The sequence below is a fragment of the Onychomys torridus genome, chromosome 22, assembly GCF_903995425.1.
Source record: "Onychomys torridus chromosome 22, mOncTor1.1, whole genome shotgun sequence".
NCBI classification, from domain to species: Eukaryota; Metazoa; Chordata; class Mammalia; order Rodentia; family Cricetidae; genus Onychomys; species Onychomys torridus.
This window is the reverse complement of record NC_050464.1, coordinates 34,275,795-34,300,118: the sequence shown is the minus strand read 5'-3', so window position 1 is coordinate 34,300,118 and position 24,324 is coordinate 34,275,795.

The following is a 24,324-nucleotide window of genomic DNA, read 5'->3' as shown; positions in this document are numbered from 1 at the left end:
GTTAAGAGCACCGGCTGCTCTTCCAGAGGACCCCCGTTCAATTCCCAGCACCCACATGGCGGCTCACAACTGTCTATAACTCCAGTTCCAGGGCATTTGACACCCTCACACCAATGCACATAAAATAAAGTTAAATAAATTATTTTTTTTTTAAAAGAAAAAAAAAACACCACCAAAAAAAGAAGTGTGCTGGTTGTATTGGGCTCACACAATCTGTATGTAAATGTAGACGGTCTAGGTTCTGCCCTCTTATAGCCAACTCTTTGGTCTCTCCATGCCTTAGTTTCCACATCTGTGAAACGGAAATGATCATGGTAGCACCTGCCTGATAGGCACACCTCCAGGCTTAAAGAAATCAGTGGACACATGTCACAAAGCAATGTTACCATTGTCTTTCTAACTTTTAAAATTGTATTATGTAAACGGATATTGTTCCTGCATGTATATATGTGCACCTTGTATGTGCCTGGTGCCTTCAGAGGCCAGAAGAAGGTGTCAGCTCCCCTGGAATCGGTTGTGAGCTGCCAGGTGGGTGCTGGGAATCAAACCTGGGTCCTCTGGAAGAACAGCCAGTGCTCTTAACCACTGAACCATCTCTGTAGCCCCCAAATAGTCTGTTTTGACAGTTCATTAACGCACATTTTGGCAGCTTCTCTTTTGTAGTTTGGGAAATCAATACAATTTAGAGTGTGTACATACACCCCATAGTTCCATATCCTTGCTAGATGTGATGGATTAGCCAACACATTTGGTCTTTTTTTTGGTCCAGAAAATAGTTTAGAATAAAGGCTTATTATTAAATTACACTTGTTTCCCACTAGTAAATAATAGCTACTAGTTACTGTGTGCGGGTTGTTCATGTTTTCTATTGAAAAGCAATTCAGCTTGGCAGCCAACACATTTCCTAGCTGTGTGAGACAGGGCAAGTGACTTCATCTTTCTGAGGCTCAGAGTCTCATTTGGAAAATGGTACAGTCATAGCTCCTGGGTCACAGTCACTGGGAGGCTTCCATGGGTACCTTGATGCCAGGATAAATGTCCAGTACCACTGGTCATCACCAATGGCCTAACAGAAGATCCTGGGAAGGACGCCATCTATGGCTCTTGTGACCAGCAGAGTTCCAACAGTGGAGTTCTGAGGGGACGGCCAGTGCTGTTAAATGGAGAGAAGATAGACAGCCAACTCTGCAGGGGAAGCAAAAATGGGTGGGGCTAAATCATGCTGGAGAATCACCTGCCCATCGAGGAGAGTATATAGGGGGTCATTCAGAGAGGTTCAAGAACCATGGAGTCAGACCACTGGGCATTCTAACATTCTGTCTCTAAATAAACCACTCTCCAGTAGGGAGAATTTTGCCCCGAAGAGGGCATTTGGCAATACTAGAGATATGTTTAGCTCTGATAATGAGGGTTAGGTTTGCTATTGGCACCCAGTGAAGAGAAGCCAGGTAATGGCTGGATGTCCACTTGATGTGAAATATCACCCCAAAGGCTCCTGTGCCAAAGGCTTGCCCAAGCTGGTGGGTCCACTCCCCCCCTGAGAAGTGAGGGATCTCGAGAGCTCTGACTTAATCAATGGCTTTATCTACTGACAGGTGCACAAATGAATGGGCTAGTGGGGGAGGGGGCCTTGGGAACGGTGGCAGGCAGCATCTGTTGGGAGAAGTAGTCTACTGGGGATGAGCCTTTCCAAGGTCTATCTTGTCTCCAACTCTTGCCTGCCTTGGTCTCTCAGGCTCTAGTCACGGTGATGTGAGCAGTCTCTTCCATCCTATGATCCCACAGCCATCATGCTCTGTCTTGCGTCTTACCTCCGGGCCAAAGCTACGGAACCCGCTGGCCTCAGTGGATGTCTGTAATTCAGTGTTAGCGGTTCCTGCTTTATTTTTCTCAGGACTTTTTGCCACAGTAGCAAGCGGCTGACTAAGACACCAATGAGCATCCTTGACTAATACACCCCTGAGCACCGCACAGAGCACATCCACTGCAGGATCCATCAACAGAGCATCACCCAGCCCGAACGAAGTGCTTGTCAGGTTGAGTTGAGACGTCACTGTGAAACCCACAGGAACAAATGATGTTGTCAGATTGAATCATGTTATCACCAGGTTTCGAGAGATAGCGTGTGAGAGAGCCCCAGCATGAGGTCTGTCAGGTAGGGGATTGCTCATAAATGTCTGTATGGGGGTTGGGGATTTAGCTCAGTGGTAGAGTGCTTGACTAGCAAGCGCAAGGCCCTGGGTTCGGTCCTCAGCTTTGGGGAAAAAAAAAGTGTCTGTATGTCTGATGTCAAATCTTTTGGGATGAGGCCCACCCTATCTGATTTTGATGGTGGTGAAGAAGATACCTGTTTCCATCTCCTTAAGTTGCCACTTCCTGTCTCATACACTTCATCGGCAAATAGATCTTCCAGGGAAGAGGGAAGAGATGCTGTTCTAATACCAGTCCCAAATTCAGATGTGATCCTGTCATTCATTAACAGCCAAACCTACTAACCTCGTTCTCAAATGAATGACTTTATGCGCTGGCAGCGCAGCTCAGTTGGAAGAGTCCTTGCCTAGTGTGCACAAAGCCCTGGGCTCGCTCCCCACCAGGCATACCCATAATCCTGTAAACAGGAGGATCAGACCAAGGATCTTGTAGCTCAAAATCGAGGCCAGTGAATCGGATGGCAGTGGTCATGCACGCCTTTAATCCCAGCACTCGGAAGGCAGAGGCAGGTAGGAGGATCTCTGAGTTGGAGGCCAGCCTGGTCTATAGAGCAAGTTCCAGGACAGCCAGGGATACACAGAGAAACCCTGTCTCAAAAAAGCACTAACTAACTAAATAACTAAATAAAAACAAAATCAGGGCCAGTGACATGGTTCAGTGGGTAAAGATGCTTTTCCTAAATGTCTTGATGACCTGCATCCAGTCCCTGGAATTCACATAAAGATGGGAGGAGAGATACATGTACGCATACACAAAAAAACACACATAATAATAATGAATTCAATTAATTTATTAAAAAACGGGCTGTGGAGGCAGCGCCAAGCCGGACAAGTAGATTCAAACCCCACAGCCCACATAGAGGAAGGAGATAATGGGCTCCCCAAGCTGCTCCCTGACCTTCACTCATGGGCTGTGGCATAAATGCCAGTACACACATGTCCAAACCACAGAGAAATAAATTTATCAGAAAAGAGGGAGAAATTCAAGATCATCTTCAGCTACATATTGAGTTCAAGGCCTGCCTGAGACACGAGACCCTGTCGATGAATGAAGGAATGAATGAATGAATGCTGAAAGCAATGAGTTTTCGACTGTATGCAGAAAACCTTCCACTGTGGCCACATGATTTTATTTTATATTTTTAAATTTTTATTATTTCATTTTATGTGTATGGGTGTTTTGCTTGCATGTACGTCTGTGTATCGCATGTGTGCCTGGTACCCTTGGAGACCAGAGAGGGCATAGGATCCCCTGGAACTGGCTTTACAGAGGGTTGTGAGCTGCATGTGGGTGTTAGGAATCGAACCCAGGTCCTCTGGAAAAGCAGCCCATGCTCTTAACTGCTGAACCATCTCCAGCCCCAGACACATGATTTTAAGTAAAGGAGCTCCCACGCACACAAACTCCATTGTCCTGTAATGAGCTGGCTCTGCAGTCTGGGTTCAAGGCTGCTGGCACTTACAACCTAGGAAACGCTCAAGGACCGCAAAGGCCAGGAAATTACTTCTCAATGAAAGAGGCATTTCTGTCTCATTCCAGGTCCTAATGTATCACGTTGCTTTCCCATCATTCCTGTTCCAACTGAAAGATTTGAATTCAAATAACTCTGAAGTTATTTGGACTCCGTTCAAATGTAAGCAGTCTCGTCTCTCCAGTCATTATGCCTATTATTTCTGACGTAAAGACTAATATCGGAATGGTAAACGTCTTTGTGGAATGTCCTCGTTTAAGATGTTTCTTCTGTGTATGGCTGGTCACTGACGCTTCCTTGGTCTTCCTTCCTTACTCAGCTGTGTCTTAAAAACCTTATTTTCTTGCTGTTGTTGCTGCTGCTATTTTTAGATTTTCCATCCATTTAAATAGTGTGCACCAAGAGCAGATTGAACAATGATGAGTATTCGGGCTGAAGTCTTATGAAAAGACCTTTGGATTCTGGTGTGTGTGTGTGTGTGTGTATGTGTGTGTGTGTGTGTGTGTGTGTTTTATTTTGACAATATGTGTATCATAGCAACAGACTCAAATGGTCACCGATAGAGGGGACACCACTGACCTAGAGAAGGAGTTACACACAGAAAGAAGGAAGGGAAGTGATATTCTAATGGTGCATTTCTGTTCCACCTGTCTCAGGAGTGTGTGTGTGTGTGTGTGTGTGTGTGTGTGTGTGTGTGTGTGTGTGTGAGAGAGAGAGAGAGAGAGAGAGAGAGAGAGAGAGAGAAAGAGATAGTATGTGGGTGGGTGTGAGCCTATGGGTGCCATGTATCAAATGAGTGTGCAGGTTCATACACCCATATGTGTGCATGCAGAGGCAGGAGCAGAACATTGGGTGTCTTCCTCTATTATTCTCTGCCCTTAATGCTTTGAGTCTGGGTCTCTCACTGAACCAGAAGTTCTAACTAAGCTAGCTGGCCATCGAGCTCTCTGGATCTACCCATGTCTGCCTCTCGTGCTAGGACAACACACAGAGCAAAGCATTCTTACCAACTGAGCCATCTTCCTAGCCTCTCTGGAGCCTTCTACGGCTGGAATGCCAATTTGCTGAATGAAACGGAAAGAGCCACTGCATGCAGATGTGTAGAAGGAGCTGTTACATGCAGATGTGTAGAGCCTTCTCCTTCAAGTTGTCCTTTTTCTAGATGAAAAGTCTATCCTAAGAACCTAAGATCCAGGCATGACCAATCGACTGCTTAGCCTAACCTGTCTCCACATCCCCTGCCCAAAGCAGACATGACCAGTTGATTTTTTTCTTCTCAACACATAGAACCCAGGCACAGCTTCACAGTCTTCATTAAGAATCCATCATGCAAGCTTGTAGTGTCAGCACTTGGGAGGTACAAGCAGAAAGATCAGGGGTTCAAGGCCATCCGTGGCCTAGTTCAAGGACAACATGGCTTCCATGAGACCCTTATCTCAAAAAAAAAAAAAAGCAAATGATGCATACAGCTCCTACCAATTGATGGCAGAATGGGTGCGCACGCACACACGTACACACACACACACACACACACACACACACACACTCACGCATGCACATATACACACACACACACTCACGCATACACACACACACACACACACACACACGCATGCACATATACACACACACACACTCACGCATGCACACACACACACACACACACACACACACACACACAGTTTTTTAAAGCATCAAAAGTTCATTGTCTCCTTATTCTTTTCCAGACACTGCTTCCTCATTCTAATTCCTAATTGGTCTTCCCAGAAACTGCCCTTTGCTCAAAGGTTTAGGAGAAAACAGAGGGGCCGGCTGTTTTTTTCTCCCTGGCCATGTGTTTTGAAATCTTGTCTCTGAGTTGCTAAAAGTGTAGAGGAAAGAAATTAAGTGAATTCATTGAAGGGAAATTGAGGACATGACTGCTCCAAGGTCTAGTTGGGGAGAAGGATTTTATTGTAGATACCAGAGTTCAGCCAGAGGCATCTAGAAGAGTCTAGACTGAACTGGGCCATGAGAGGAGAGGAAGGTGGGGAGAGAGAGAGAAAGAAGAGAGAGGGCAAATGGATGGAGAGAGAAATGGAGGACCAGAGGGGATGGAGGACAGAGAGTCAAGAGGACCAGTGGCTGAAATGGATGGATTACATAGGAGTCAGGAGCTGGGGGGGTTGGGGGGGTGGAGGGGCATTCAGCTCCTGGGCTGGAGAGGTTAAGGGCTAGGAGTGGGGTAAGGTAAGAAGTGCTGGAGGACAGGGATGGGGGTGGAGGGGTGGAGGGCAGAGAAGGGGGTCACAGGTGTTGAGTGAGCCTTGTCTCGGGTTTCTTTGGCACCTGACATTCTTTTTTTTTTTTTTTTTTTTTTTTTTTTTTTGTTTTGTTTTGTTTTGTTTTGTTTTCCGAGACAGGGTTTCTCTGTGTAGCTTTGCGCCTTTCCTGGAACTCACGTGGTAACCCAGGCTGGCCTCGAACTCACAGAGATCCACCTGCCTCTGCCTCCTGAGTGCTGGGATTAAAGGCGTGTGATTTTCCTCTTGAAGCCAGCTCAGACACCTTCCAACTGAGACCAGGTTCCACTGTATTTTAAATCAGAATGCTTGAGTCTGAGCAATTTACAAAGAATAGAATTGAGCTGCTTACTATCCTGGGGGCTGAGAGATCTAACAAGAGCAGCGTCTCCAAAGGCCTTACCCTGCACAACAGCATGGCAAGAGTCATCAGAAGAGTCATAAGTTCACGACACCGGGCAGTGGTGGCACACGCCTGTAATCCCAGCACTCGGGAGGCAGAGGCAGGCGGATCTCTGTGAGTTCAAGGCCAGCCTGATCTACAAAGCGAGTTCCAGGAAAGGCGCAAAGCTACACAGAGAAATCCTGTTTCGAAAAACAAACAAACAAAAATAAGTAAGTTCACAGGACGGAGAGCTTTCTCCAGTGGCAACTAAGCCACTTCCCAAAAGAAGGTTGTAGATCTCACAGGTGGAGCCCTTTGGTCTGAACATTTGTTAAAGGTCCCATCTTGGGCTGGGGAAGTTGTGCATGCTAGGCTCTATTCACTGGGCACCATCTCTAACCCTAACTATACTAACTATACATGTCCACGGCCTCCTAAATCCTCCTCAACCCTGCACTGGCAGAGAAGATAGTCTAATGCTCCAGGGCAGGAAATCCCTACGGTGTGAGAGGTCATGCCCCAGGGGATTTGGCCAAGGCCTGGAGATGGTTTACAGATGTTGCAGCTGAGGGATGGGGCTATTCTAATCACAGAGACACTGATACTATCACCTGCACAGAACAGTCTGCCTCCAGGTAAGCTGGCCTGCCCAAAGGTCAGCAGCTGAAGGCTGATAGCCTTGTCCCAAGATGTCTAGGGCACACAAAGATCTCCCTGGTGAAGCTTCTTTGGAGGGAGTATTGTCCCCAGGAAAGCTGAGAAATTAGTGGCTCAACTCCCTCCCTCCACCCCCCAGGCTTTCTCCTTCTGTATGGCTGATTGAGAGGTTGCAGCCATTGCTCCCCCTGAGTATGTGAGATTCATTGTTGACATCTCCAGCACCTGGGAGCTGGGTAGAAATTGAGTCCCAAGCTCCACCCCAGAATTGCTGAATCTGAACTTGAACATGAGCCCCCACAGGGTCCCATGCATACATTCCACGGTGTGAGAAAGTGCTGGTCTCCTCTGACACAAAACAGAAGTTTTAAGTGACAATTTTGATAAATGCGAACATGGAATCCAGTCCCAGGGGTCAGGGGAGGCTTCCACAAAAAATCAGCCTGAAAACTGAGCTCTTGGTGAAAAAGGGAAAGTAGCCAGAAGATTCCTCCTGAGGGACCAGAATAAACAAAGGCTGGGGAGGGGGTTGTGGTAGTCCAAGAGGGAAACTGCTTGCTGGAGTATAAGGACCAAATTTCAATACCCAGCACCCATGTAAAAAGTCAGGAATGGTGGGCACCCTTGTAATCGAAGTACTCAGGAGGTGGGATCAGGCAGGTTCCTGGAACTTGCTGGCTGGACAGTCTGGCCTTCCAGGTGAGTTCAAGGCCAGTGAGAGGCCTGATCTCAAAAAAACAAGGTAAATGACACCTGAGGAATGACGGGTGAAGTACGAGTACACACACACACACACACACACACACACACACACACACACACACACACATACACATAGAGACTCAAGCTAAAGTTCTGAGGCAGGAGGGAACTTGCCCAATTGGAGAAGCCATGGAAGAAGTTTTGCCCTGTGAGTAAGAAATAACTGGAGGTGAGAAAGACCAGAAGGTCCCTCTGGGATGGGACTCTGGTGCCAGCTGGAATGTTACAGTTGGAGTTGAGCCCTGAGCCCCCATCTGAGGTAAGCACGTAGGGAGGCCACCGGACAAGGCAAGGTGGCTTTCCTTAGCATGATCCAAGCAGGTCAGGAGCTGCTCTGACGGGGTCACACTCCCAGGAATGGTGATTGTCCCACGTGGCCCTAGAAGATAGGCCAGAGGGGACAGTCCATAACCCTGCCCCACCCCCTTTTAACTTCAGGCTACACGGAGTCATGTATGTCAATATATTTTTGTACAAATTTTGTAGTTTGTGACATGTCCTGGCAACGCTGAGACTCAATTACAAAGAGCCAGAGTGGAACTGTAAACCTAAAGTTGGAAAAGCTGTTAGATTCTGGCAACAGACCTGCTCCAACTTCGCTGTTCCTGGCTTCAAAACCCTGACAACAAAAATCCATTTTTAATGAGTTTTTTTATTTTTTTATTTTATTTTATTTTATTTTTTAACCAGCGACTTCACACCCCGTTTTTAGTCCCCTTTGGGCCAGCAGACTCCAGTGTTCCTTACAAGCAAGAATTGACCCTAAACTGATTACCAGGGCACGGAGCCTCCCTGCGGGCCACCTGGTCAGAGCAACTCAAGCAGCGGATGACTGGGCATCAAGTCACTTGGTTCTCACTGTCCTTCAGCACGTGGCCGGCCGGCCGGCCGGCCGGGCCAAGCGGGGACTCGGGAGAAGTCATTTTTATCATAGAGGCAATGATTGCCTGACTGTGTCTCCGTCTCCTGAACAGATTACTAAGCTCGCGCAGACCGTCGTCTACGATCCGCTCAGCAACTGGTAAATGTGAACTTGGCCAACATCGAGGCAGAGCGCTGAGATCCAAGTTAGAAGTGGGAGAAAGAGAAAATGCAGAGACGAGCCAGACAATTTCCCAACCTGTAAAAACATGTTGTATTTACCAGGTCTGGTACGGAAGCCAAACTCGGGGCTCCGTGTTTGTCTTGGGCCCCCGGGTCTGGGTTATGTCTGGTGCTCCCAGAACACTGGCCCCACACCTCTCCCTCACATCTGATGATTGGCGTATTGTTTAGGGACGATCTTGCACTCCGGAGGAAGCTGGCAAGAAAGTTCAATTCTATAAAAAGAAGCGCGCGGTCAGGGTTCGGTTTCCTATTCTGACTCAAGGCAAAGAAGACTGAGAAATTCCAACCCAGAGGGTGAGGATGGGCTCCAGGGCCTGTTCCCTCAGCTCCTGCCTCCTCCCTGTTCTCGAAACTGGCCAGCTGGGATTACACAACTCACACTAATTTTATTCCACACTCGGCTGTTTCTCATTAGGAGCCAGGATCTTATTTTTTTCCCTCCTGGTGGGGCCATGTCACCCCTTCGGACCCAGGTGAGTGATTCCACTTCGGAACAGGAACGTTCTACTCACACTCCTGGCTGGATTCACATGTGGTTGACTCTTTGTCCAGGCACAGACCTCCATGTTTGGTTCACGGTGCCAAGATCCAACTTTCTCCTCTGAATTCCTAACATCACCAGTCTCGTGGCTGCTATTCCACTAGGGAGGAGGGAATAGAGAACATTTGAGTCAGTGCGTGCAATGTTTTGGATACCCAGTACCTGACAACCGCTTCTGGAGGGCTCTGCCATCTCTCCCCTCTCCCTGTGTTTTCTTATTTTTTTATTTTTAAAGCCGAATTCACCAGATGTTCGGAGAGAGTCTAAAGCCTGGCTTTCCTGTCTTCCACATGCATTAAGTTGGATCCAAATCACAGCATGCCCTCAGAGGTTCCGGAGAATGCCATGAAGATGGAGACAGGCTTTTCTCTAGGCATCAGAAACCATCAGACCTAGGCACTGGCATTCAGGGGCCTTGGGATGTTTCTGGACCAAACTCACATTCACAAGCAGTAATGTGTCTTCCTAATGTTACCCTTGTTCATTTCCTCGTATTTTCCTGGCTGTGGACCAGAATCGACAGAGCTATAACTGCCTCCCCCGCCCCCCACCCCGCCCCGAAGTCTCTGGGTAGAATGAAATACAAGGATCGCTCACATGTGATTTTGCTGAAGCAGGAGGTGGGGGGGTGGTGGGGCCCAGTGGAGTGTACTCACTTGGTTATGTGCAGAGCCCCTGACTTTGATCCCCAACACCACCAAAACTGAAAAACCAGGAAAGCATCTCAGCCACATCTGGATAGAGCTGGGTAAGCAACTGCTCTCCTGTCATTGGGACTCCAAGCACCCCTCTGTGCCTAAGGGAGGTAGAACTCCCCATCCCCCCAAAGCTCCCTCTGCCTGGTGCCCTGCATTGCATAGATCAAGCCCGAGCACACCATGCCACCTTGCTAGGCCTCGCCAAGATCCAAGAACGGCGCAGAGTGCACATTAACCAGATGGAATGCAACATGTATGTAAAGAAATAAGATCCATGCCAGGAAAGTTGGCAGACTCTCTGGAATGCTTTAAACAGTGTGTGTGTGGGTAGAAAGAGTGAGCCCCGAGTCGGCCAGGCGGCCTCCTTTCTCCAAGCTGTTTCCTTTACAGCCATAGCCCGTTTTACCAGTCAAAATAAATACGGTGTTAAATGCCCCCCTTTTACAGGCTCCTGGTATGGAGCAGTTGGGCGAGGCAGTTTGAAATATGACCTGGGCTCATTGGGGAGCAGGGGGGTCCTTTTCACTGAGCGGAAGGGATGTGCCCCTTCTTTTGCGGGGGCATGCAGGGAGGGGAGTCATTGAGGCAATGTTCTGATCGAAGACACACAGGAAGGAGAAGGAATAGTCATGGGGTCCTTCCTGCTGGTTTGAAAGTCAGAGTTTCTACCTGCTTTCATGCAGGCCCACCCAGTGCAATGCTTTTGAGCCTGGCCGGGGCTGACTTGGAAGGTTTTCTGTACCCCCTCATGGCTTCTCAAGGAATAATGACAGGTTCTCAGAGGAGTTAGTTGTTTCTGAAGGCAGTGTATATGTGTGTATGTGTTTTGGTGAGTCTCTCTCTCTGTGTGTGTGTGTGTGTGTGTGTGTGTGTGTGTGTGTGTGTGTATAGGTTACGAGGTAACACAGGGTCTCACTATATAGACCAGGCTGGCTTCGATCCCCCTGCCTCTCTCTAGCTCCTGAGTGCTGGGATCAAAGGCATACACTACCACACTCAGCTCCACATTAGTTTTCGAGACCGCTTCTCTCGCTAAGCCTGGAGCTCACTGATCACACTAGACTTGGATGGCCACAAGGCCCCAGGGACCATTCTGTCTCTGACTTCCCAGTGCTGGGATTACAACATGCATTACCATGCCCAGTTTTTGTTTTTGTTTTTTTTTCCCATGGGTGTTGGGGATCGAACTCCTGTCCTCTTGCTTGTAAGGCAAGAGCTTTATCCACTTAGCCACCTAACCACTCTTTGGGCCTTTGCTTTATCAAGTAAAGCTCGGTGCTAAAGACACAGTCACAGTTCAACCCACTCAGGCAATTTAGCTTTTCAGATCTCCATAAACACCCCTAACCACAGCAGCAGCTTGCCACGGGCAGGCAGGAGGGACTGGACAGAATCTTAAGCAATTCTGCATTCCAGGGATGGCTGATGGTCTCTGAAGCATCCTGGGATCTCCCTGGGGAGGTCTGGAAGGTCCTGGGCTGTCTTTGTTCTTACATATGAAGAAACTGAGGTTCAGAGAGGTTGAGTCATTTACCCAGGCTCTCCAGGCTTTGGGAATGGAAGGCCTTGATTGTCAAACCCAAACAGCCCAGAGGACAATTGCTGAAGAACCACCTCCACCCTCAGAACTCTCCTGGCTCAGTTGTTACATTCCCCATTGGGTAGGTCATGGGGTGAATTATCTTCCCGGGCTGTGTAAACGAACCATCACCAGCAGAGCACCTTATAACAACCAAAGGTACCACACTACCATTTTGGAGGGAGGGCAGAAGGCTGAAGTCAAGGTGTCAGCAGGCACATATACCCCCAGTGCCTGCAAGGAAAAGAGATAAAGCAAAGAAGAGCATCCCCTGTAATCCCAGCACTCGGGAGGCAGAGGCAGGTGGATCTCTGTGAGTTCGAGGCCAGCCTGATCTAAAAAGCGAGTTCCAGGACAGCCTCCAAAGCTACAGAGAGAAACCCTGTCTCGAAAAACCAAAAAAAAAAAAAAAAAAAAAAAAAGAGCATCCTTAATTCATTCACTGATGCATGTATCTCCCAAGCTCCAGGGATGCCTCTGCCTTACTCCAATGGGTTCTGTCCTCCTTGACTGTGGCTGCAGGGTCCCCATCTTCAGCTCTGTCTTCAAGTCTCTTCTTCTTGTGTGTCCTTTGTCCTTCTGGTCTCTGACAAGGACACGTGTCATTGGATTAAGAAGCCGCACTAATCAATGATCTCATCCCAAGATCCTTAACTTAATTATACCTGAAAAAAAAAAAATTCCCAATTAGGCTCTAATGTTTCAGAGCTGGAGGTAGCTCAGCCGATAATGGTGCTTGCACCAAGCAGGGTGACCTGAGTTTGATGCCTGGACCCCACGTGGGAGGGAAAGAACTAACTAATTGACCTCCCCCACCCGCTAAGACACACAGGTTGACCTCTGACCTCTATCTATACAGCATGGCATGAGCATGCCCACTCACATACACACATGCACACCAAATAAATAAATAAAAATGTAATCAGATGGCATGCCCAGATTTGAGGGGGTTTGACCTTGTTTGTTTGTTTGTTTTTTGACAGCCATTTTTCAGCCTGTGATGCAGGAAGATGTCAGCGACAGAAGGATTTGTCCAGTGAGGGTCTTTCTGATCTACAAGGTCTGTGGTGTGTAGCAGATAATTTTCCAGTTTTCCTATCGTCTTCCCCCATTATTATTATTATTATTATTATTATTATTATTATTACTTTATTATTTTATTTTATTAGTACATGGGGCAGAACCCCTGCCTCTAGAAAGAGGTTCAAAGAGAGCAGGTGAATTCTAAGGAAGTAAAATTTTTTCTAGCCATTGGCTCTGGAGTTTGCTATTCAACTGAAAAAAAATTAAAATTCCCAAATGAAGACCTGCCCTGCAACGATACTGTTGGTAAATATTCCCCAAATCCAGGGGATTAAAACAAAAAGTGTCCTAATGGATTTTGCTCTCTAGACACACAAGAGACCCAGAAGACTGCACCTTGTCGTTTGTATTTGAGGCTAAGCGATTTTCATGTTCCAGATTCCCAGGGCTCCAGCTGGGGCAGAAGAGCTCCTCTTCATTCCCTCCGTGGCCTTTTCCAACTCTGCAAACCCCACGGGAACCTTCATAGCTCCGTCCTGTTCCTTTCCATTTTTGTTCCTGCAGGGGAACTGGTTCTAGCCAGGTTGGTGATCATCATAAGCACAGCTGCTATTATTTTGTGTTCTCCAGATTCAGGCTCCCTTGCTGACAACATCACCTGAGGTATCTCCCTGAACTTTTCCGCAGAGGCACCAACATGGGCTTCACGTGCAGAATGAGCTCAGAATGGAGGCCCGCCCATCATCTCCAAGCTACCTCCCCGGGCCAGCCCTACCCCGACTCCTGACCTCCCTCCTCCGTATTTCTGTGGTCCCTCCCTACTGGGCAGCACATGCTTTCCCTGTCTAGGTCTATTTTCAATTCAGCAGACTGAGTGGTGCCTTTGATGTGCAAGTCAGGAGAGGACACAGCCTCCACAGGTTCCCCATATTGCTGAGAGTCAAATCCAAATCTCATTCTACTTTTCCCACTCCCACTGTGGTCCAGGCCCTGCAGGTTCCTCGGTTTCTGAACATGTACCATTTCTGCCACTGGGTCTTTGCACTTCCTATTCCCACTCTTCCTCAATATGCATGTGATTTATCCCTCTCTTCCTTTAAGACTATTCAAATTCACTTCCTGGATCTGAGCTGACATGCTTTAAAATTCAAACCTTCCTTTGACTTCTCTGTTATATCTTTTTTTTTTTTCCCCTTCTGAAACAGGGTTTCTCTGCATAGTTTTGATGCTTGTCCTGGATTTCACGCTATAGACCAGGCTGGTCTGGAACTCACAGACATCTGCCTGCCTCTGCCTCCAAGTGCTGGGATTAAAGGCATGTGCCACCACTGCCCCAGCCTCTTTCTTTTCTTTTTTTTTTTTTTCTTTCTTTTTTTTTTTAAAGACCTGTGTCATCCAGGAGTGGAGGCTCAGCCTGTAATCCCAGCACTTGGAAGTCTCAGGCCAGCTGTATGGTCTCAAAAAACAATCAAGTTCCAGGTTATCCAAAGTTGTGTAGTGAAACTCTGTTCAAACAAAACAAAGCAGAGCAAACAAAAACAACTCAGCATCTAACTATTCCTTTAGTTATTTGTTGGGTTTATTGCTCATCTCGCCTGAAAAAGATAGGCCTTCTGAGCTCAGGTTGGAAAACAACATAGCATGACACACATGGATGGTGTTTATTGGATGGGTGGATGGATGAATGGATGGATGGATGGGTGGGTGGATGGACAGACAGACAGACTGATGGGTGGATGGATGAACAGATGGATGAATGGAAGGACAAGTGGATGAGTAGACTGATGAATGGACTGATGGATGGACAGACAGACAGATGGATGGATGGATGGATGAATGGACTGACTGAGGGATGGGTGGACTGACGGATGGACAGGTGGATGATGGACTGAATGACAGATGTGTGGGTGTCCTCTGAAGGGTGTCATATCTATATATCTCTATCTCTATATATCTATATCTATATCTATCTATCAGTCTTATATAATACAGGAGGAAACTCGGAAGGGCTGGGTAGCTTTTTCAAGGTGAGTTAGTTTCAGTGAATGGCAAAGTTGAAACTTCAACTCAGGTTTCTCAGACCCCAAACAATTTAACTACTAAATTTACTGATCATGAGTTAAGCCCACTGTAAAATATGCTGGGTCTCATCGTCTACGGCTCAGCCAAATCCCATTGCTGGCTACAGCACCTGGTCTGCACTTGACCCTTCAGGATTAGTGCCTATTGTGCCGGGATTAGTCAGAATGGGGAACTCCCCTGAGTGCAGAGACGGGAGACCTACACGAGAAAGCCGGCATTAATCACTTAATTAATATGTTTTGAATACAGTTCCCCAAGTGTTCCTGTCTTAGAAATATTTGAAATATTCTAAAAGAGTGACTCTCAACAGATGATTTTTAAAAGCACAGATAAGAAAATTTCATAGTAATTTAGCTCTGTATGTGAACTGCCTCCACTTGAGGGGCAAAAGGACACGTAGGTAGGTAGGTTTTCTCCACTCACAGGAGAGCTGGACATCCCACCTTCTGGGACTTAAAACAGTCAATCTTGGTTGAGTGTGGTGGCCCATGCCTGCTATACCAGCACTGGGGAGAGACATTGAGGCAGGAGGATTTCAAGTTCAAGGCCAGCATGGGATATACAATGAGTTTGGGGTTATTTCTATGCTGCGTTCTAAGACCCTATCTCAAAGAAACTGTCAACAAACAGTCAATAATTTCTGTACGGCCCTAACTGTACAGTCTTACATATTTATCTACTCCCAAAGAATGGGGGTATGTGTGTGGAACTATGAGAAATGCTCAAAGCAGCATCATTCATAATATCTGAAGGATATTCAGCATTATTCATAATACCTAAAAAATGTCCACCACCCAATGAATGATTAAACTATGGCATATCCTTACAATGGAATAGTATTTAGCCATTAAAAAAGGATGACATACGGACACATATTCCAACATGATGAGTCTCAGTGAAATACACAGGACATAAAATTTCTCCTATGTGACTCCATGTGTGCACGCATGAAATTTCCCCGTGAAGTGTTTATCTAAATTGTTCTATTATCAATAAAAACTAGGGAGTCAGATATTGGGTAAAAACCTTGATAGATCAAGGAAGTAGCAGAGGGCCTGATCTCTGTGAGTTCGAGGCCAGGTTGGTCTACAGAGTGAGTTCCAGGACAGGCTCCAAAACTAAACAGGAAAAGCTTGTCTCGAAAGCCCAAAAACCAGAGTTCAGTCCCCGGAGCTCGTAGCAGAAAGAGACAATGAACCCCTGAAAATTTGTCCTCAAACCTCTACGTATGTGCCATGGTTATGCATGCATGCCTGCACACATGCATATGTATGCACCCACACACACTATAATAATAAATAAAAATTAAAAAAAAAAAAAAACGATTGCACAGATCCAAGGAGATGGCTCAGCTGGTAAAATGCTTATCATGCACAGAGTTCATGTCCATAAAAAGCCAGGCGTGGGGCCATCTGTGACCCCAGCTTTGGGAGGCAGAGACAGCAGATCCCCGACTCTCTGGCCAGCCAGCCCAGCCTGTCACTGTAAGAGGGAGAGCTTTCCGGTCTGATGCTCACCAGGAAGCCTCCTTGTTAATGGGTAGAACACCACTTGCTCACACAGCCCATTCAGGTCAGATTCCTATCAGGGCTCCAACTTCTTAGCTTTGCAAACCAGGCTCTGGGGGAAAGGAACACTGGTCACATAATTCTCCTGTCCTCGTGGGAGTTTTCCTGTGGGAGATTCCAAGAAGTGAAATTGCTGGGTTCAAATCAAATGCTTTCTGTTCTGGGACAATTTCATAGCATGTCACTATGGGATACAAATGTATATTGTCTCTAGCCTTAGGACAAAAAAAATAATAATAAAGAGCTAGAATTGAGATCTTGTGCTGGGCCTTGGCTTTGCGTAGCTCTGCCCCTACCCCACCCCTGCACATCATGACTCTGACGATTTTCATTCATTTTATAGGTTTGCTGTCTCCAGATCGACTCCAGCAGAGGGAAAAGACATCAGCCCCTCCTCTGTCATTCTCCAAACATTTAGGGGAAATTGATTTTCCACATGGGCTATGGCCAAGCCAGGGATGTGCTGGGCCAGAGTTCCCAAGACTGGCAGTTACCACAAGCACTTGCTGCAACCAGCCTGAGCCCAACTCGAGGTATGTCATTAGTGGGTCTAATTCCTTGTCTGGCCAAAATTGCTGATGGCCAGAAGTAGTAGTGACTCTAAAATAGGATTTCCTTCCTAATCTTTTTTTTTTTTTTTTTTTTTTTTTTGACACAGGGTTTCTCCATGTAGCCCTGGCTGGGCTGTTCTGAAACTTGCTCTGTAGATCAGGCTGGCCTCCAAACTCATAGGTCCTCCTACCTGCCTCTGCCTCCCAAGTGCTGGGATTAAAGGCCTGTGCCACCACCGCCCGGCCTCTTTAGTCTTTTAAAAAGCAAAGACTTGCGGGAGCCTTGAAGTACCTGGAGAAGGGAAGATTCTATTCTCTAAGGAAAGGGAGACAGAGCCTGCCTAGCCCTGGGGCTCACAACTGTTCTCTTGTGTCTGCAATCGAACCTGAGCCTCCCACACACACACCACAGAGCTGTGTCCACCACCCTCTGCGCTAACCTCTTGCCACATGCTTTCTCTTAGCATCAGCTGGGACACTGATGAAGACAGACAGAAATGCCGGGGGCCTCTCAAGTTGGCATGCCTGGAGGTGAGGTGAGTTTAGCGCTGGGTGTCTCAGGACTTCACAATGGCCTTGAGAGCCCAGGGTCTGTCCCAAGGAGGCTGACTCAGTTCTAGAGCCACAAGGTTTGAGACTGGATCTCAAGCTACCTCTTGCTAGCTGAGTGACTTTGAAGGAATGGCGTCCCCCTCTCTGTGCCTCTGTGTTTTCATATGTGGAAAAGAGGATGGTCGATGGACATCAGAGCAGCCCAGGGGGCTGATGATCATCTGCAAGTTCAGGGTCTGCCTGGGTGACTGAGACCCTGTGTCAAAGTCCAAAGTAGAAGGAGGTATTTAACAGCTGTGTATAAACCCCTGGGTCCCAGCACCCGGGACCAAACGGATAAGAACAAAACCGGTTTAGCAAGCAAGGTGGAGGGGCCAGCAAGATGGCTCAGTGGGGGAAGTACTAGCAGCACATGCCTGAGGACCTGAGTTCAGATCCCCATCACCCGGAATAACCTGGGCATGGTGGCGCACATCTGTGATCCCACAGCTAGGAAGTGGGGGCAGGAATGTTCCAGTCCCTGGTGCTAGTCTGGCTTCAGGCTCAGTGAGAGTCCCAATCTTAATAATAATAATAAATAATAAATACTACTAATAATAAATAAAGCAAAAATGAGCAGCTTTCCCAGATTAAGGGCTAGAGAGTAAATCTTTTCAGTTTTATAAGCCATATATTCTCTAGCCCATTATTTTGATTTATGGGGCTGGAGAGATGGCTCGGCAGTCGGTAGCACTGGCTGTTCTTCCAAAGGACCAGAGTTCAATTCCCAGCACCCACACGGCAGCTCACAACTTTCTGTAACTCCAGTTCCAGGGATTCCAATGCCTTCATGAAGAAATAACATTGCACAGTTATCATGTGGGGGCCTGAGTGCACACTGAGTGTGCCTAGCACCTTTAGTGACTGGAAGATGGTTTTGAACCTCCCTGGAACTGGAATTACAGATAGGTGGTTGTGAGATGTCCGATGTGGATTTTGGGAACTGAGCCCAGGTCCTCTGCAAGAGCAACACATGGTCTTAACCACTGGGCCACCTCTCAGCTCTCCCAGCACACTGTTTAATTCTGCTGTAATAGCATGAATCCATCTTACCAGTTTGGCTTGTTTTTTAATTAACTTCTGTTCATTTATTTACTTATTTTTGAGACAGGGCTTCATTATGTAGCCCGGGCTGGCCTGGAACTCATTATGCCTGCCTCAGCCTCCACAGTGCTGAGATTACAATTATGCACTTCTGTGCCCAGTAATTTCTTGTTCCTCCTTGGACCTAGGACATTTGACCTCACCATGGGGTGAGGGTGTACCCAAACCCCACAACTCTGCTTTTCACTTTGGAAGGCACAGTTAACTTCCTTCCAAAATGGGCTTTGTGTGGGATGACTCAGCCCAGCTGTAGTCTAAGACAAGCCCTTCAAGTATGTTTGAAGTTGGACAGGGGACTGGAGAGATGGCTATATGGTTTAGAGCCTGTACAGTTCTTGCAGGAGACCCATGTTCAGTTCTTAGCACCCACCTTGGTGAGCTCACAGTGCCTGTAACTCCAGCTGCAGGGGACCCTGCATCTCTGACTATAAGGGCACTGCACTGATGTATACATACCCGTATGCAGACCAGCAATTAAAAATAAAACAAATCTTAAAGGTGTGCGCCACCACTGCCTGGCTGTGGTGAGTCTTTAATCCCAGCACTTGGGAGGCAAAGGCAGGTGGAGCTCTGTGAGTTCAAGGATAGCCTTGTCTACATAGCAAAGTTCCAGGCCATCCTGGGCTGCATAGAGAGAGCCACCACAATAAATAAACAAATAAATAATTTTAAAATCAAATCAGTTAAGCTATGGGTAGTTTAATGGTATCTCATGTGTTTTCCACTTATAGATAATGTCAATTTCCCATGAGTTTATCCCATGAGATATAACCCTTTCCCATATTGAGAAACACCTGGAACCCATTAAAAATGGTACCTGGTGAGTTCTTTCATTTGTTTGTGAAAAGCTCTCATGTAGCCCAGGCTGGCTCCAGTGCTGATTCATGAGATTACAGACCTGTCTCACTACATCTAGTTTGTATGCAGTGCTTAAAAATCGAACCCAAAGTTTTGTGTATACTTGGCAAGGACTCTACTGTCAGAGCTGCATCCCCAGCCATACCTGGCAAAGTCTAAGGCAGAGCTCAGCGGCTGTCAATGCTATGCCCTACCCCCATGCCTCTCTGGGACCTTGGCTGCCCACCTTGGCTTCACCTCTATCACAGTAGCACCTGGAGATGCCACATGCTTTGTGGCCATCCGTAGGCCTTTCCCTGGCTCACAAGGTTCCACCTGTCTCATTGGTCAAAATGGGTCACATGCCCTCTAAATCACCTGTTGGTGAGAAGCTGGGGTTGACCCATGAGAAACATTTCTAAAGCTGAGTGGGTGCCAGGTGCCTTGAGTCACACCAGAGGAGTGTTTGACTGCCTCCCCATTCAGAAGGGATGGCGGAGATTGGGTAGGGACGCTGGGTAGGTAGGGATGCTGGGTAGCCCATGGCCATGCTCTCAAATCCTCAGGACCCTCCCCCGACCCTGCCCCAGCAGAGGGCCTACTGATCTGGTTTATGTGTGTCACCTTGTATGAGGGGCCAGTCTGTGACAATAGGAGCTCCCTGACCTTCACTGTGACATTCACGGGTGGTAAGAATCCAACACCAGTTTCCCCAGGTCTCAGAAGCAGAGAAAACGAGAAGGTCTAAGGGCAGTAGTTAAGCCCCGGATTTTATCTCCTTTCTGTCCATTTTTTTTCCCCCAAAGAAGATCCCATACATCCCAAATTGTCCTGGAGTTTTTTTATATAGCCCAGCATGATCTTGACCTTCTAACCTTGCTACGTCCACCTCCCAAGTTCTGGGGAGACAGACATGTACCACCGTGCCTGCTTTATGCCATGCTGGAGCTGGAACTCAGGACACCATGAATGCTAGACAAACACTCAACCAACTGAGCTGCATCCTTCAGCCCAAAGCCCTGGGTTTCTGGTCTCCACTATCTTTTCCCAGGTCTTCTGGTTATGACAAAGTGACAGTATCAGCACTGAGAGGTGGCCCAGAAGGTACAGGTGACAAGGGAACCAAAGAGATTTTTGCTGAGAGCAAACACAACCTTAAAGCTGTACTGAGGGTAGCCACCTGTAGGCAAAGTTTCTGGTTTTCATTGGGGTATCCCACTCCCCACATTCAGTGGTGTGCTGTGGACGATCCAAGAGGGATGGATGGCGGCACATCCTATTTTATCTAGTTTGTGGAAGTGGCTCTGTGACATTCACTAGTGACAGCACCAGCCAGCGATACATTTCCCAGAGCGTGTCCCGTCACCAGTGATGCATGACTCTGCTGTGAACTCTCCGGAAATGATGGAATAATAGCAATAATTACTGTGATGAAGCACAGGTGTGCCCTTTTGAGTTTATGAGGAGAACAGTTTCCTGGAATGTCTTTCTGGGGAAGCTGTTGGAGGGTGCCTCTTTGCAATCCTCTCTGGCTTCTGCCTTACTGACTTGCAAAAGGAGAAAATTCTCGGCATGAGAGAGCTGGATTGACGTGACTGTTGAGTCACTGTTTCTCTTGTTGTGGTGACTAGATAAAAGTGATGTGAGGAAGGGAGAGTCTATTTGGGCTCACAGTTTGAGGGCACCATCCATCAAGGTGGGGAAGGCATGGCGGCCGGAGTGTGAGGCAGCTGGTCACATGACATCTGCCATCAGGAAGCAGAGAGAGAGACACACCGAGAGGAGACACAGAGAGAGACACACACAGAGAGAGACAAAGAGAGACAGACAGACAGAGTGGGGAGAAAGAGAGAGACAGACAGACAGAGGGGAACACTGGTGCTCAGCTCACTTTCTTCTTTTTGTTCAGTCCAGGACCCAGCATGTGTGTGCTAATCCACATTCAAGATAGGTCTTGCCTGCTTTGTTAAACCTTTCTGGAAGCATCCGTGTGGACACACCTAGTGTTTTTATGGTGATACTCAACCCAGTAAAGCTGATGATGAAGGTGACCTTCCATGGCGCACAAGCAAGGAACCATCAGCCCCTCGCTTTGGTGCCTGTGGACAGTGCTTGATGTTTGCGGATGAGAATGCATTCGATACAATGTTGAGGGGATACAAGGAAACCACCTCAAAATTGTTTCAAGGGCCACAGCAACATAGATTAGCAGTAAAGAAGCTATAATGTAGCCCAGCCAGTGGCACTGGACACTTTTAATCCCAGCACTCCAGAGGCAGAGGCAGGCAGATCACTGTGAGTTTGAGGCCAGCCTGGTCTACAAAGCAAGTTCCAGGGCAGTCAGGGCTACACAGAGAAACCTGAAAAACCAAACCAAAACAACAGCAAAAGTGAACCACAATGCCCACTAACGAAGCTGCCTCTTGGTAGTAGAGTTTATAACAGGGCTTTCTCCAGCATCTTCAAGCTTTTTTCAATAATTTCTAGTTTTATATATAGCTTAAAAAAATAGAGTTTCTTGGGGTTGGGGATTTAGGTCAGTGGTAGAGCACACCCGGGGTTCAATCCTCAGCTCCAAAAAAAAAAAAAAAAAAAAAAAGTTGTATAGCCCAGGCTAGCCTCAAGGTCATTATGTGGTGGAGGATGACCTTGAACTTCTGATCTTCCTGCCCCTACTTCCAGAGTGCTGGGATTTCAACCATGCACTACCCTGTTTGGTTTATTCGGTGCTGAGGATGGAACCCAGGGCCTCCAGCATCCTAGGTAAGCACTCTACCAACCGATCCACATTACCAGCCTCAAATATTGGTTTTTATATTGGGGAGGTAGGGGGTAATGCATAAAATGAAAGACAGGGAAGGCTTATACCTTTAATCCCAGCACTGAGGAGGCAGAGGCAGGTGGATCTCTTGAGTTCAAGGCCAGCCTTGGTCTACAGACAAGCTGGGGCTACATGACAAGACAGGTCTCAAAAGAATAAAAATAAAAAAATGCTGTGAGATGAGAGCTGGGCCTTAGACAGTCTAGTGAAAGGGGTCAGGAAGGCCAGGCAAGATGGTTGCAAGGCAAAAGGATGGAAACCACACTAGAATTTTTATTATTATTTATTTATTCACGTGTGTGCACATGCTTGTATGTGCCCCAGAACATCTGTAGAGACTTATGGAGTCAGTTCTTGCGCTATGTGAATCATAGGAATTAAAGTCAATTGAGCAGGCCTGCAGGCAGGCACCCTCACCCACAGAGCCATCTTGCCAGATCCTGAAACCCCTGTACTCCAGGATACATCCACAGGTGGCAGCACAGGCCCCTCAGAGCTGCCTAACAAGGGGGGAATACACAGAATCCTTCTGCTACATCTGGGAAACTGAAATTCTTCCAAGTGGGCAACAAACGTTTGTAGAGAGGCTTCTGTCCTGGGGGTGAGGGTGGATGTGGGGGTGGGGGTGTAGCCCAGCTGGTAGAGTGCTTACCCAGCATGCATTGGCCCTGGGCTTGATCTCAGCACTACATATACCCAATGTGGTGATCTGTGCCTGTAATCCCAGCACTGGGGAGCTGGAGGCAGGTGGATTGGGAGTGTAAAGCTAGCTTGGTCTACATGTGACCCCATTTCAACCCTACCCTATAACCACCAAAAGGAGAAAAAAAGTACAAGAAACATGTTCACTCAGGGGTTTTGCTTAGTAGAGGATTCAGATGGGAAGTCGGATTTCTTAATAGAGGAGTAGAAGGCGCAAAGGTCCTGGGGCAGATAAAGGGGCAATGAGGTGGGGGCTTCTGTGCCTGACACTCAGTGCATAGGTAGAGATTACAGCAAGAGAGAACAGGAAGAGGGGAGCCAGGCCTGGCGAGCCAGGGCCAGGAACTCTGATTTCATGCTAAATTCAGTGTGAAGCCACTTGCAGGGGTGGGGGGTGGGGGGTCAGCTGTGAGACAGCATGATCCTGATTTTGAGTTTATGTCTTAAAAAGGCCACTCCGGCAGCTGGGCAGAGAATGGATGGTAGGGCTGTGGAAGCCGATCAATACACAAAAGCACTTAACACCAGGGCTGGCGCGAAGCAAGTGTCTTAATAAGTAGTAACTGTTTTCTCATTATGACCCTGTCATCCTTATTATCATCTGTCTGCCTTTGTCTGCCGAGAGCCAGTTTGCGATCCTCGGACATCCGGCTCCACGTGGGTTTGACTGAGCATTCCGGCCAGCCGGGGAACCTTCCACATTTGTTTTCTTGCACCCTTGGAGAAGTGATGGGGTAAAAGCCAGGTACAGATTGATACCCACAGCCAGAAAGCATCTTGTGTCGATCGCATTTCTGAAGCCAGCCTGCTCCATCCTTCGGGTGAGCTGTGGTTATTGTATAGCACCGAGGAACCCCCCTGAGTCTTGATTAGAGGTTTCATTCTCTATGGAAATACCAGCTCAGCGTAGGCACTGTGGTGAAATCCAACGTATTTGGACATATTTTTAAATCTCTGGCTGGGGGCCTGGTGGTACAGGCCCATAATCCCAGCTAGCCTGGAGTCAGAGGCAGGGAGATTGCTAGTCACACAGCCTGTGGTAAAGCGAACTCAAAGCTAGGCTGGACAACTTAGTGAGACAGACCCCCGTCTCGAATAAAAGGTAAAAAAACAAAAACAAATACATTTTTAAAAAAATAACTCAAAGCAGCGGCTGGGTATCTGGTACAGTGACTGGCTTAGCATGGGTGAGTCCAGAGTTCAGTCCCTAAGGACATGCAAAACCAGATGTAAATCTCTCTCCTCTGTTCAACATCCTTTCTTCCATCACCAGGGATAACAACGTTCTCCCAAAGCCTAAGACCCTCCCTTCCCAGGACACAGCTCAGCAAGGCTCTGTGCTCCCCCTCTGT